The sequence below is a fragment of the Ursus americanus genome, chromosome 23 (assembly GCF_024610735.1).
Source record: "Ursus americanus isolate L20-20 chromosome 23, mUrsAme1.1.p, whole genome shotgun sequence".
In the NCBI taxonomy this organism is placed as follows: domain Eukaryota; kingdom Metazoa; phylum Chordata; class Mammalia; order Carnivora; family Ursidae; genus Ursus; species Ursus americanus.
In genome coordinates, this window is record NC_142149.1 from 44,282,088 (window position 1) to 44,293,830 (window position 11,743).

The window sequence follows — 11,743 nt, forward strand, 5'->3', positions numbered from 1 at the left end:
AGAGATTTATGTATGAAAAAGTAGAAAGAAAAGCAAAATATTGTGGGACAAATTCAGAATGGTGGTCACCTTTGGGCCAGGCAGGGGATGAAACATTTGAGCACGGGCAGTGTTCAGTTCTTACGTGGGTGGTGGGCTCACAGGCGTGTGTTTTATTATTATGCATATGACCGTATGTACATAACAAATTCTTTTGGCTATATCAAATACTTCAAAATATAAAAAATAGGAAGAAAAATGAGATTCCCTGGCTGCTGCTGTGGTCTCTCAAAGTTATTTATCCTTTGCACCCACCCCTTCTCTCCTCCAACAGGCTCTATGGACCAGGAAGTAAGATGTCAAGCCTGAAGAGGCCAATAGAAGCTTGTAAAAATCCCCCTACGTCTCACCATTCAGAGACTGGGGCAAGCACCTGTCCTGCCCCTTCCCAGGCTGTGTCTCATAGACTGTGCCTGTCACTAAGTAATGGCCTCTTTGCCCAGCCGAGCTGGTTGCATGGTTAGCTCATATGGCATTTTTCTGTGACAACAGAACGGTGCTAGGAACGTTGTTTTCTGAACAGGCAAGCCATCTTAGCAGGTGCTTTTTCTTATCCTAATGCATCCCTAGCACCCACTCTTTTCCATTCACCAGTCTCACATCTGGCTGGGTCATCAGACTTCCTTTTGCATCTCTGGTGATGAGCTTCTTTGGCTCCCTTCCTCATTCCCTCTGAGCTCAGCAGCAGGCCTAGGGCTGTCCTGGGCCCTGAAGGTTCTCCCTCTGCCATGTTTCCTAATTCAAAGACTTTTGGAATGAGGGGCAGAGCTCCTGAGGTGAGGTTTTGCCATGACCAATGCAGTTGAATGGATTAGGATTCTAAATAGTTGAGTTCCAATCTCCCACATCCCCCTTTCTGACTGTGTGACTTGGGGTAGGCCCATCATTCCCACAGAGCCTATGGTTTGCCTAAGAGATGGAGAATATCGTCTTTTGGGACACTGATAGCATGCAATGACCATTAAGAGGTAGAAAGGAAATTAAAGTTCATCTAGTTTAACCCACTTTTTAAAAAAGTTTTATTTATTTAAGTAATCTCTATACTCCACGTGGAGCTGGAACTCACGACCCCGAGATCAAGAGTCACACACTCCTCCAACTGACCCAGCCAGGTGTCCCTTAACTCACTTATATTGAAGATGGGAAAACTAAGGCTTGGATGGGAAGGAGACCTGGATGGGCCAGGAATGATTTAATGGCAGATATTAGAGTAGAACCCAGGCCTCCTGTCTTTCCATTACCTTGCCTCCCTGTTGCTTGCTGAGGCATGGAGGTGAGGGAGGAGGGCATAGAGCCACTTAGTCCTGCCCCGGCTCCATCCAAGGCCAAGATACTCAATTCTTGGAAGATGTTGCTTTTGAAATTGCTGATGAGGCTGACACTATCTGGGGGCAGAAGGAGCCCGCCTCGCCTGTCAGCGGGTCCACTGCATAATCTGGCAAGCTGAGGCCTGACACTCTTCTTCCCGCATTAGGCCCAGCTGTAGAGAGGAAAGGTCAGGAATAATAGAAAGGTTGGGCACGACCCTTACCTCTCCCTCAAACCCTACGCCCTCTCCCTGCAAGGGCAAGAGAGGCCTGAGGAGGGGCCACAGGGGTGAGGGAACAAGCTCTCTGACAGAGTTGAAGAGGGGGAGGGCTAGTCCTCCTGTTCACCATCAATGGGGTATTCTCTTTGGGGGAGGGAATTTGTGGACAAGGTAGAAAGGAGGAGGAAGAAGCTTTTGGCTTGGTCCTTCTTTCAGCTCACGAGTTGAGAGTTTATATATGATATGGAGAAATGGGATGAAATGAAACAGAGAGCCGAGCCTGTCTGTGAGGCTGCCAGTGGAGAGCCTAATGGAGGCAGTGGAGACTGACTCAATGCAAAGATGTCTGGGCTCCCAGTTTGGTCCCCTGAATTGTGAGGCAACAAATGGAGAGGCCAGGACTATACTTGACCTCTCACAGCCCTGACCAGCACACAGACTCATACTTCAGCCCCCACCTGAAACAGCCACTATTCAGGAATTCCATCGAAGGCCCCTGAGCAGCCCAATTAGACTTCTAAAAAATTATTATTATTATTTTAAAAGATGTTTATTTAGTCATTTGAGAGAGAGAGAGCACATTTGGGGTGTGGGGGTGGAGGGGCTGAGGGAGAAGCAGACTCCCCACAGAACAGGGAGCCCAATGTGGGTCTTGATCCCAGAACCCCAGGATCATGACCTGAGCTGAAGGAAGATGCTTAACCGACTGAGCCACCCAGGCGCCCCTTAACAAAAATTATTAAAAATTAAAAAAATAAAAATAAATTTAACGGTCATATATAAGACCACATGACTGTAATACAAAGGGCAGTTTTTTCATTTAATATTGCAATATATACAGCCAATCTGGGCCAGGTCTTACGATCCGAACACAGGTATTTAAGCTTTTCCATGCTGTTTATGTCTATGATGGACAGAAGTCCTATAACTGAAGCCATGCCTTTCTGTCACTAGAGAAGCCTTTGTAACTGCCACAACTTCAGCCCTCAAACTCAGTTGTATAAGAAATAGAGCTGGGGGGGTGGGTTTCCTCATTCCTATTAGTTATATACCGTTGGGAGAGTTTTTTATTGGAGGCCCCATTGGGCAGTGGTCTCACAGGTCACAGTGGTCTGTCAACTGCTTCTACTCCCAACTTGATGACACGGGACCCTGTGTGTAGATGCAGTGAGCTGCCACGTCCTCCCAGAGCAATCACAGAATCACAACCCTCTGCTCGCTCTTTCTTTCCTTCCATCAGCCTCGGGGGAAATATTCATGTAGGATTGCCAAAATATTTTATTATTTTTTAAAAGATATTATTTATTTGATTTTTTTGAGAGAGAGAGAGCGCACGCGCAAGCGTGGGTAAGGGGCAGAGAGAGAGGGAGAGAAAATATCTCAAAATGACTCCCTGCTGAACACAGAGCCTGACACAGGGCTCGGTCCTATGACCCTGAAATCATGACCTGAGCCGAAACAAGAGTTGGAAACAACCGACTGAGCCACCCAGGTGCCCCCAAAGTATTTTAAAAACCGACCTCTGATACAATAATGTATGGATTTTTAAGAAAGCACATTAAATACCAAGATCTGGTGATGGATGTAGTAACTTAATACTTTTGAAGTAGTGGTAAATGTAAACAATAGTTCAACATATTGCAGCAACCATAATAAGATATGAAAGTCGCTGTTTCTGCCGACGCCAAATGCACATGCACTCTTAGTACAACAGTGGTTTGTTGCCTACATACATAACGGAAGGAAATACTATGTTTCAGATGCATGTTAGTGAAAATAAAGATATAATTTTTTCCCATCCAAGTTCAAAGGCCCCAGGTCATAAGAAACCATCATCAGAAGAAATCCATCTCTTCTCAATCCCTATTTCTTCAATAGGAGCCGTAAACCATCCCTGAGACTAGTAGAACGAGACCTACCATCCGGGCACCTGGATGGTTCAGTTGGTTGAGCATCTGAATCTTGATTTTGGTTGGGGTAATGATCTCAGGGTCGTGGGATCGAGCCCCGCCTTGGGCTCTATGCTCAGTGCAGAGTGGGCTTGTCCCTCTCCCTCTGTTTCTCCCTGGCACAGTCTCTCTCCCTCTCTCTCTCTCTCTCTCTCTCATTTAAATACATAAAATCTTTTTAAAAAAAAAGTCCTACTATCTGCTTGAACAAAGGGGAAGAGTCTGTGTATAGGTGAGTATCTCAGTAAACTTTTCCATTTTACCTTCACTGGGGTTTATTTGCTCCTACTTTGCACACAATCTGAATATGCCTGATAATCTCTTTTCTTAACTCACGGAAAAATAAAAGCAGTACATTAGAAAAAGGGATTTGTAGCTGCTAAGAAAACACATTTGTAATACGTAAGGAGACTGCAAACAGTCTGACATGTAGGGAGAAGATTTTTTTAAGGGAAACAAGAATTCAAAAATCATAGAAAATTGGATTTAGTTGGTACAGAAGCAAGTAACTATATGTATGTTAATTTCCTTGATTGCTTCTCTGGGATTGCAAAAACTGATATTCATCTCTATGACCCTATATTCTGAAGAAAAAACTAAATAATGCATGCTTGTTAACCTATAGTTAGGAAGAAGGATGTAAAGAACAAGGATGTAAAATATTTAGCATGATATCTAAGCAAGATAATTAAAACAGGCTCTTCTGGGAGTAAAGGGCATGGGGGGATTATGGGACCACTGGAGGGGAACCCATCTCAGTTGAGACAGCAACGGCAATAGCAAATTACAGAGTGTGGAGAACAGAGCCCAGGTGACTCCCATTCATCCAGTGGTGATCAGCGGGTTCTAAAACTCAGAATTCTGAAAACTTTTCCCATCAAAGCCAAATATCCTTAACTTCCCTCTGGACCAGGGCCTGCCAGCAGGGGCACCAGCAGAGTTTTGAAGGGCTGACACTGGAAGAGACTTCTTTTTTTTTTTTTTTAAAGATTTTATTTATTTATTTGACAGAGATAGAGACAGCCAGCAAGAGAGGGAACACAAGCAGAGGGAGTGGGAGAGGAAGAAGCAGGCTCATAGCGGAGGAGCCTGATGTGGGGCTTGATCCCATAACGCCGGGATCACGCCCTGAGCAGAAGGCAGACGCTTAACCGCTGTGCCACCCAGGCGCCCCTGGAAGAGACTTCTGAAGTTCGCTGGTTCCACACCTACTTTTTACAGACAAGGACCCTAAAGCCCATGAAGTTAGTGTGAAATTAGGAGTTTCTCCCTTAAATATTTTAGTAGAATTCAAATGATAAAGCCATCTGGGCCTGGAGCGACTTGTGGGAATGTCTTTAAGTATTGATTCAAATTAAGTGTAGAACTATGCATATTTTCCATCTTCTTGTGTCCGTTTTGTAAGTTTTATTTTTTCTCATATTTGCCCATTTCAACAAAAGGTAGAAATTACTGAAATAAAGTTGTCCATAATATCATTTAAAAAAATATTTGTAGACTCCATAATGATATTGTTTTTTTAAATTCCCAAATATTGGTTATTTTTTTTTTAAGATTGATTTTTTATTTGAGAAAGAGAGAGTGCGAGCAGGTAGGGGGAAGAGGAACAGAGAGGATCCCAGCAGAGCAGGGAGCCCGGCGTGGGGCTCCATCCCAGGACCCTGAGATCATGACCTGAGCTGAAATCAGGAGTCAGTTACTTAACCAACGAAGCCCCCAGGTGCCCCCAGTAATGGTTATTAAACATTTTCTCTTCCCGTTCTTGATCACTTGTGCCAGGAGTTTAGCAATTAGTACTTTCAAAATACAAACATTTGTCTTTATTAATATTCTCCATTGTATGTTTGCCTTCTACTTCATTAAGTTCTGCCCTTAATAATTTCTTCTGCCATTTTCTTTGGGTCTAATCTGTCATTTAAAAATACTTCCTGACATGGCTGCTTCAAACACTGATCCTTAGTCTCTCTTCCCTTCTAATTATATGTATTTAAGCCCATAAACTTCCAATTAGCACAGTTATATCCCACAAGTTTGGGTATGTCATATTTATATTAGCATTTAATTGAAATTATTTCCCACTTCCAGTGGGAGTTCTTCTTTGACCTATAGATTATTTAGAAATATATTTAAAACTTTCATGCATACAGGGATTTCCTAGTTAATCTTTCTGTTATTGTTTTTTAAAGTAGGCTCCATGCCCAGTGTGGAGACCAATGCAGGGCTTGCACTCTCGACCCTGAATTCAAGACCTGAGCTGAGATCGAGAGTCAGATGCCTAACTAACTGAGCCACCCAGACGCCCCTCTGTTACTCATTTTGAGTTTTATTACACCGTGGTTGGTGAAAATACTCCACATGATTCAAATACTTTAAAATCTGTTGATACTCAAAAATATTGTCACTTTACTCATTTTGGTAAATGTTTCATCTGCCTAATAATATACTAATTGATATTCTTTCTTTTTTTTTTTTAAAGATTTTACTTATTTATTTGACAGAGAGAGACAGCCAGCGAGAGAGGGAACACAAGCAGGGGGAGTGGGAGAGGAAGAAGCAGGCTCCCAGCGGAGGAGCCCGATCGCGCCGGGATCACGCCCTGAGCCGAAGGCAGACGCCTAACGACTGAGCCACCCAGGCGCCCCTAATTTATATTCTGCAATTGTTTAGTATTTTACATATGCTAAAGAAATCAGGTTTTTTAAATTGGTGTTGAAATCTTTTATAACTTTTATATCCGATTACTCATTTGTTGTTCTTTGGTTACTAAGAGGGCGGTATTAAGACCTCCCATTATGAGTGTAGATTTTTTTGATTTCAGTGGTATTAATTTTTGCTTGCTCTATTTTGAGACTACATTATTAAGAGCATAGACATTTAGAATTGTTATATTGTCCAGATAGTTGACTATTTCATTATTATGAAATATGAAGTTATGAATTACGAATGTACCTCCAGTGATGCGTCGTGCCTTGAAGTCTACGTTGTCTGATAGTAAGACAGCTGCACCAGGCTTTATGGTCACTGTTCGCACTCACACGCTGTACCTCTCCTTTCATTTGAAGATCAGTGCACAACTGCAGTTTCCTTTTTAAACATTTAAATTAACTATGTGATCCAGTTAGCAAGTAAAATAGGTAACAAAGGCATTTCCCCATTTTTTATTTTTAATGGTCTATTTATCTCTTTTTCTCTTTCTTTCTTTCTTTTTTCTTTCTTTCTTTCTTTCTTTCTTTCTTTCTTTCTTTCTTTCTTTCTTTCAACTTAATTTTTAAGTAATCTCCGCACCCAGTGCGGGGCTTGAACTCACAACCCCGAGATCAAGCATAGCATAGCACAGTCCGGGTTCCTGGTGGCGCAGTTGGTTAGGTGTCCAACTCTTGGTTTCAGCTCAGGTCATGATCTTGGGGTCTTGAGACCAAGCCCCACATCGGGCTCCATGCTCAGCACAGATTCTGCTAAAGTTTCTCTCCTCTCCCTCTGCCCCTCCCTGCGCTCACTCACTCTCTTTCCCTCTAAAATAAATAAATAAATCTTTAAGAGAATAAAAAAGAGAGAAGCACACTCAACTGACTGAGCCAACCAGGCACCCCTCGTTTCTTCTTTTAAAAATTGTTTATTTTTTGGGGTGCCTGGGTGGCTAGTAGGTTAAGCGTCTGCCTTTGGCTCAGGTCACGATTTCAGGGTCCTGGGACTGAGCCCCACATCAGCCTCCCTGCTCAGCGGGAATCCTGCTTCCCCCTTTACCTGCCGCTCCCCCTGCTTGTGCTCTCTCTTTCTCTGACAAATAGATAAACTCTTTTAAAAAATGGAAATAAATTAAAATCGTCTATTTTTATTTTTAATTGTGGTAAAATACACATAACAAAATTTACCATCTTAACCATTTTTTACCTTTGTTTCATCGCCTTTACTTTTTATTTATGTATCTTTTTTTAGTTCAAATATGATTAGCACACAGTGTTACATTAGTTTCAGGTGTACGATATAATGGTTCGACAACTCTACACGTTGCTTGGTGTTCGTCTAGGTACGTGCACTCTTAATCCCCTTCATCTATTTCACCCTCCCCTACCCGCCTCCCCTCTTGTAACCACCGATTTGTCCTCTGTATTTCAGAGTCTGTTTTTCTGTTTGTCTTTTTTCTTTGTTTGTTCATTTGTTTTGTTTCTTAAATTCCAAATATGAGTGAAACCATATGGTATTTGTCTTTCTGTGACTGATTATTTCACTTAGCATGATGCCCTCTAGGTTCATAGATGTTGCAAATGACAAGATTTCATTCTTTTTTATGGCTGAGTAATATTCCATTGTGTATATTTACGTACATCTTCTTTACCTGTTCATCTGTCGAGGGATACTTGTGTTGCTGCCGTATCTTGGCTATTGTACATAATAGTGCAATAAACATAAAGATGAATATATATTTCTGACTTAGTGTTTTCATTTTCCTTGGGTAAATACCCAGTAATGGGATTACTGGATCAGATGGTAATTCTATTTTTAATTTTTTGAAGAACCTTTCTACTGTTTTTCAGTGGCTGTACCAATTTGCCTTCTCACCAATAGTGCAGGAGGGGTCCTTTTTCTCCACATCCTTACCAACACTTGTTATTTCTTATGTTTCTGATTTTAGCTGTTCTTTTTTTTTTTTAAAGATTTTTTTTATTTATTTATTCGACAGAGATAGAGACAGCCAGCCAGAGAGGGAACACAAGCAGGGGGAGTGGGAGAGGAAGAAGCAGGCTCATAGCGGAGGAGCCTGATGTGGGGCTCGATCCCATAACGCCGGGATTACACCCTGAGCTGAAGGCAGATGCTTAACCACTGTGCCACCCAGGTGCCCCTGATTTTAGCTGTTCTGACAGGTGTGAGGTGATGTCTCATTGTGGGTTTTAAGTTTATTTCTTCATTTATTTACGTAATCTTTACACCCAATGTGGGGCTCGAACTCATGAGCACAAGATCAGAGTCGCATGCTCTTCAGACTGAGCCAGCGGCGAGCCCCTCATTGTGGTTTTGATTTGCATTTCCCTGCTGATCAGTGATGTCGAGCATCTTTTCATGTGTCTATTTGCTATATGTATGTCTTCTTTGGATAAATGTCTGTTCATGTCTTCTGCCCATTTTAAAAATTGGATTATTTGTTTTTTGGTGTTGAGTTGTATAAGTTCCTTATGTGTTTTGGAAATTAACTCCTTATTGGATATATCATTTACAAATATCTCTCCCATTCAATAGGTTGCTGAATTTTTGTTTTATTGATGGTTTCCTTGGCTGTACAGAAGCTTTTTATTTTGGTGTAGTTGCAATAGTTTAATTTTTCTTTTGTTTCCCTTCCTTATGAGGCATATCTAGAAAAATGTTTCTATGGCTGATGTCAAAGAAATTACTGCCTATGTTCTCGGAATTTTATGGTTTCATGCCTCACATTTAAGTCTTTAATCCATTTTTAGTTTATTTTTGTTTATGGTGTGAAAAGTGGTCCAGTTTTATTCTTTTCTGTGTAGCTGTCCAGTTTTCCCAACACCATTTGTTGAAGAGGCTGCCTTTTTCCCATTTTACATTCTTGCCTCCTTTGTCATGAATTAATTGACCATAAATGTCTGGGGTTATTTCTGGACTCTCTGTTTAGTTCCATTGATCTGTATGTCTATTTTGCACCAGTACCATACTGTTTGGTTACTACAGTTTTGTAGGTCTTGAAATCTGGGGCTGTGATACCTCCAGTTTTGTTCTTCTTCAAGGTTGCTTTGGCTTTTTGGGGTCTTTTGTGGTTCCATACAAATTGTAGGATTATTTGTTCTAGTTTCGTGATAAATGTTGGTATTTTGCATTGTCTGTAGATTGTTATGTGTAGTACAGACGTTTTAACCATATTGGTTCTTCCAATCCATGAGGATGAACATCTTCCCAGTTGTTTGGGTCATCTTTAATTTCTTTCATCGATGTTTTATAGTTTTCACCTTAATTTTTTAAAATAAAACAAGACTTATGATTTTTCTTACTCAAAATAGCTTCATTTTTTTCTTTTTTCTTTTTTTTTTTTCTTTAAGCAGGCTCCACGCCCAGCATGGGGCCCAATGCAGGGCTCAAGCTCACAACCTTGAGATCAAGACCTGAGCTGAGATCAAGAGTCGGACGCTTAACCGACTGAGCCACCCGGGTGCCCCCAAAGAGCTTCATTTTTAAATTTAGCTTTCTGACTCTGTGCTTGTACCTTCAATACTTCCACTATGATTTTCTGCTCCTCAATAAGGAAAGCATGCTTGACCCTGTCACAGACACACTTAGCACACATGGAACCACCATGGGCTCCACTGACATGTTTTCGTTTTAGACAACCTCATAAGAACCGTAGGTGTCACAGCTCCTTGAAGTTGGCCTGGGCACATGCCACAGTGGGTTTTGGTGCTTTCCCAACATTCTTGGTATAAAGGTAAACCATTTACTACCAGGGGTTCTGGAAGCCTAGTTTTGTTAGAGGCTGCATTGTAGGACAGACAAGGATGGTATGTCAACCACTGGACCATTCTGAAGGCCTGTAGCTGCCATCCCCGGAAGAGTCACCTTAACCATTTTTAATAGTTCAATGACATTAAATACATTCACATTATTGTGCAACCAATCTCCAGAACTCTTTTCATCTTGTAAACTGAAACTCTTCTTCTTTCCTCCAGTCCCTGACAACCACCATTCTAGCTCTATGAATTTAACTATTCTAGGTACCTCAAATAAGAGGAATCATACAATATTTGTATTTTTGTGACTTATTTATGTCTCTTAACATAATGTACTCTAGGTTCATTCAGATTATAGAATGTGTCAGAATTTCCTCCCTTTTTTAAGGCTCAATTATATTCCAGTGTGTGTGTGTGTGTGTGTGTGTGTGTGTGTACACACTAACATTTTGCTTATCCATTCATCTTTTGTGAGTAAGGCTACTATGAACATGGGTGTACAAATATCCCTCTGAGACCTTGCTTTTGATACTTTGGGTTATATATCCAGGAGTAGAATCGCTGGTTCGCATGGTAATTCTACTTTGGAGGAACCACCATACTGCTTTCCACAATTTTATATTCTTACCAACAGTGCACAAGAGTTCCAATTTCTCCGTATCCTTGCCAACACTTGTTTTCTGTGTTTTGGGTTTTTTAAATAGTAGCCATTCTAATGAGTGTAAGGTGCTATTTCATTGTGGTTTCGATTTGCATTTCTGTAATGATTTTGATGTTTGTGTATATTTTTGGTTGTTTTTTGGCCATTTGTATATTTTATTTGGACAAATGTCTATTCAAGTCCTTTGCTCATTTTTAAATGGGATTGTTGGTTTTGTTGTTGTTGTTGGGTATGTGGTTTTTGCATTCTTTTACTTCCATCCTTTCTGTATCCTTATATTTAAGTTGTGCCTATTGTAAGAAGCATATACTTTCTAAAAAATCTAGTTTGAGGGGCCCCTGGGCGGCTCAGTCAGTTAAGTGTCCAACTCTTGGTTTTGGCTCAGGTTGTGATGTCATGGGTCCTGGGGTTGAGCCCTGTGTTGAGCTCCGTGCTCAGCGGGGAGTCTGCGTGAAAGATTCTCTCCCGCTGCCCCTCCCCCTTTTCTCTTTCTCTCTCTGTCTCTCTCCCTCTCTCAAGCTATTGAATAAATCTTTAAAAATAAATAAATAGATAAATAAAATTAAAAAATCTAGGTTGAGGGATGCCTGGTCGGCTCAGGCAGAAGACCTTGTGACTCTGGATCTCAGGGTCATGAGTTTGAGCCCCACATCGGGTATAGAGATCACTTAAATAAATAAAACTTGTAAAAAAAATCTACTTTGGGAATTTTTCTTTTAACTGGAGTATTTAGCCTAATTATAATTACTAATTATTATCTATTGCTGCACTACAAATTACCCCAAAACTTAATGGCTTAGACCACAATAAACATTTGACAGAAGCTTAGCAAGATGTCTGCCTCATGGTTTCTCATGAGGTTTCAGTTAAGATATCAGTGAAGGCCACAATCATGTAAAGATTTGACTGGGACTGAAGGGTCCACTTCTGTGATATCTCACTCCCAGGAATGTTGTCAAGAGACCTCAGTTCCTTGCCATATAGACCTTTCCATAGGACTGTCTGAGTGTCCTCACGACACGAGAGCTGGCTTCTCCTAGGGTGAATAATCCAAGAGAGAAAGCAAGGAAATGTCTATGTAGTCTTTCATGATCTACTCTCAGAAGTC

General features: G+C 41.2%; 1 pseudogene; it reads right to left on the reverse strand.

Moving 5' to 3' along the window:
- Positions 1-9,658: 9,658 nt before the first annotated feature.
- On the reverse strand, positions 9,659-10,046 carry LOC148108006 (large ribosomal subunit protein eL34 pseudogene; annotated as a pseudogene).
- Positions 10,047-11,743: the final 1,697 nt, after the last annotated feature.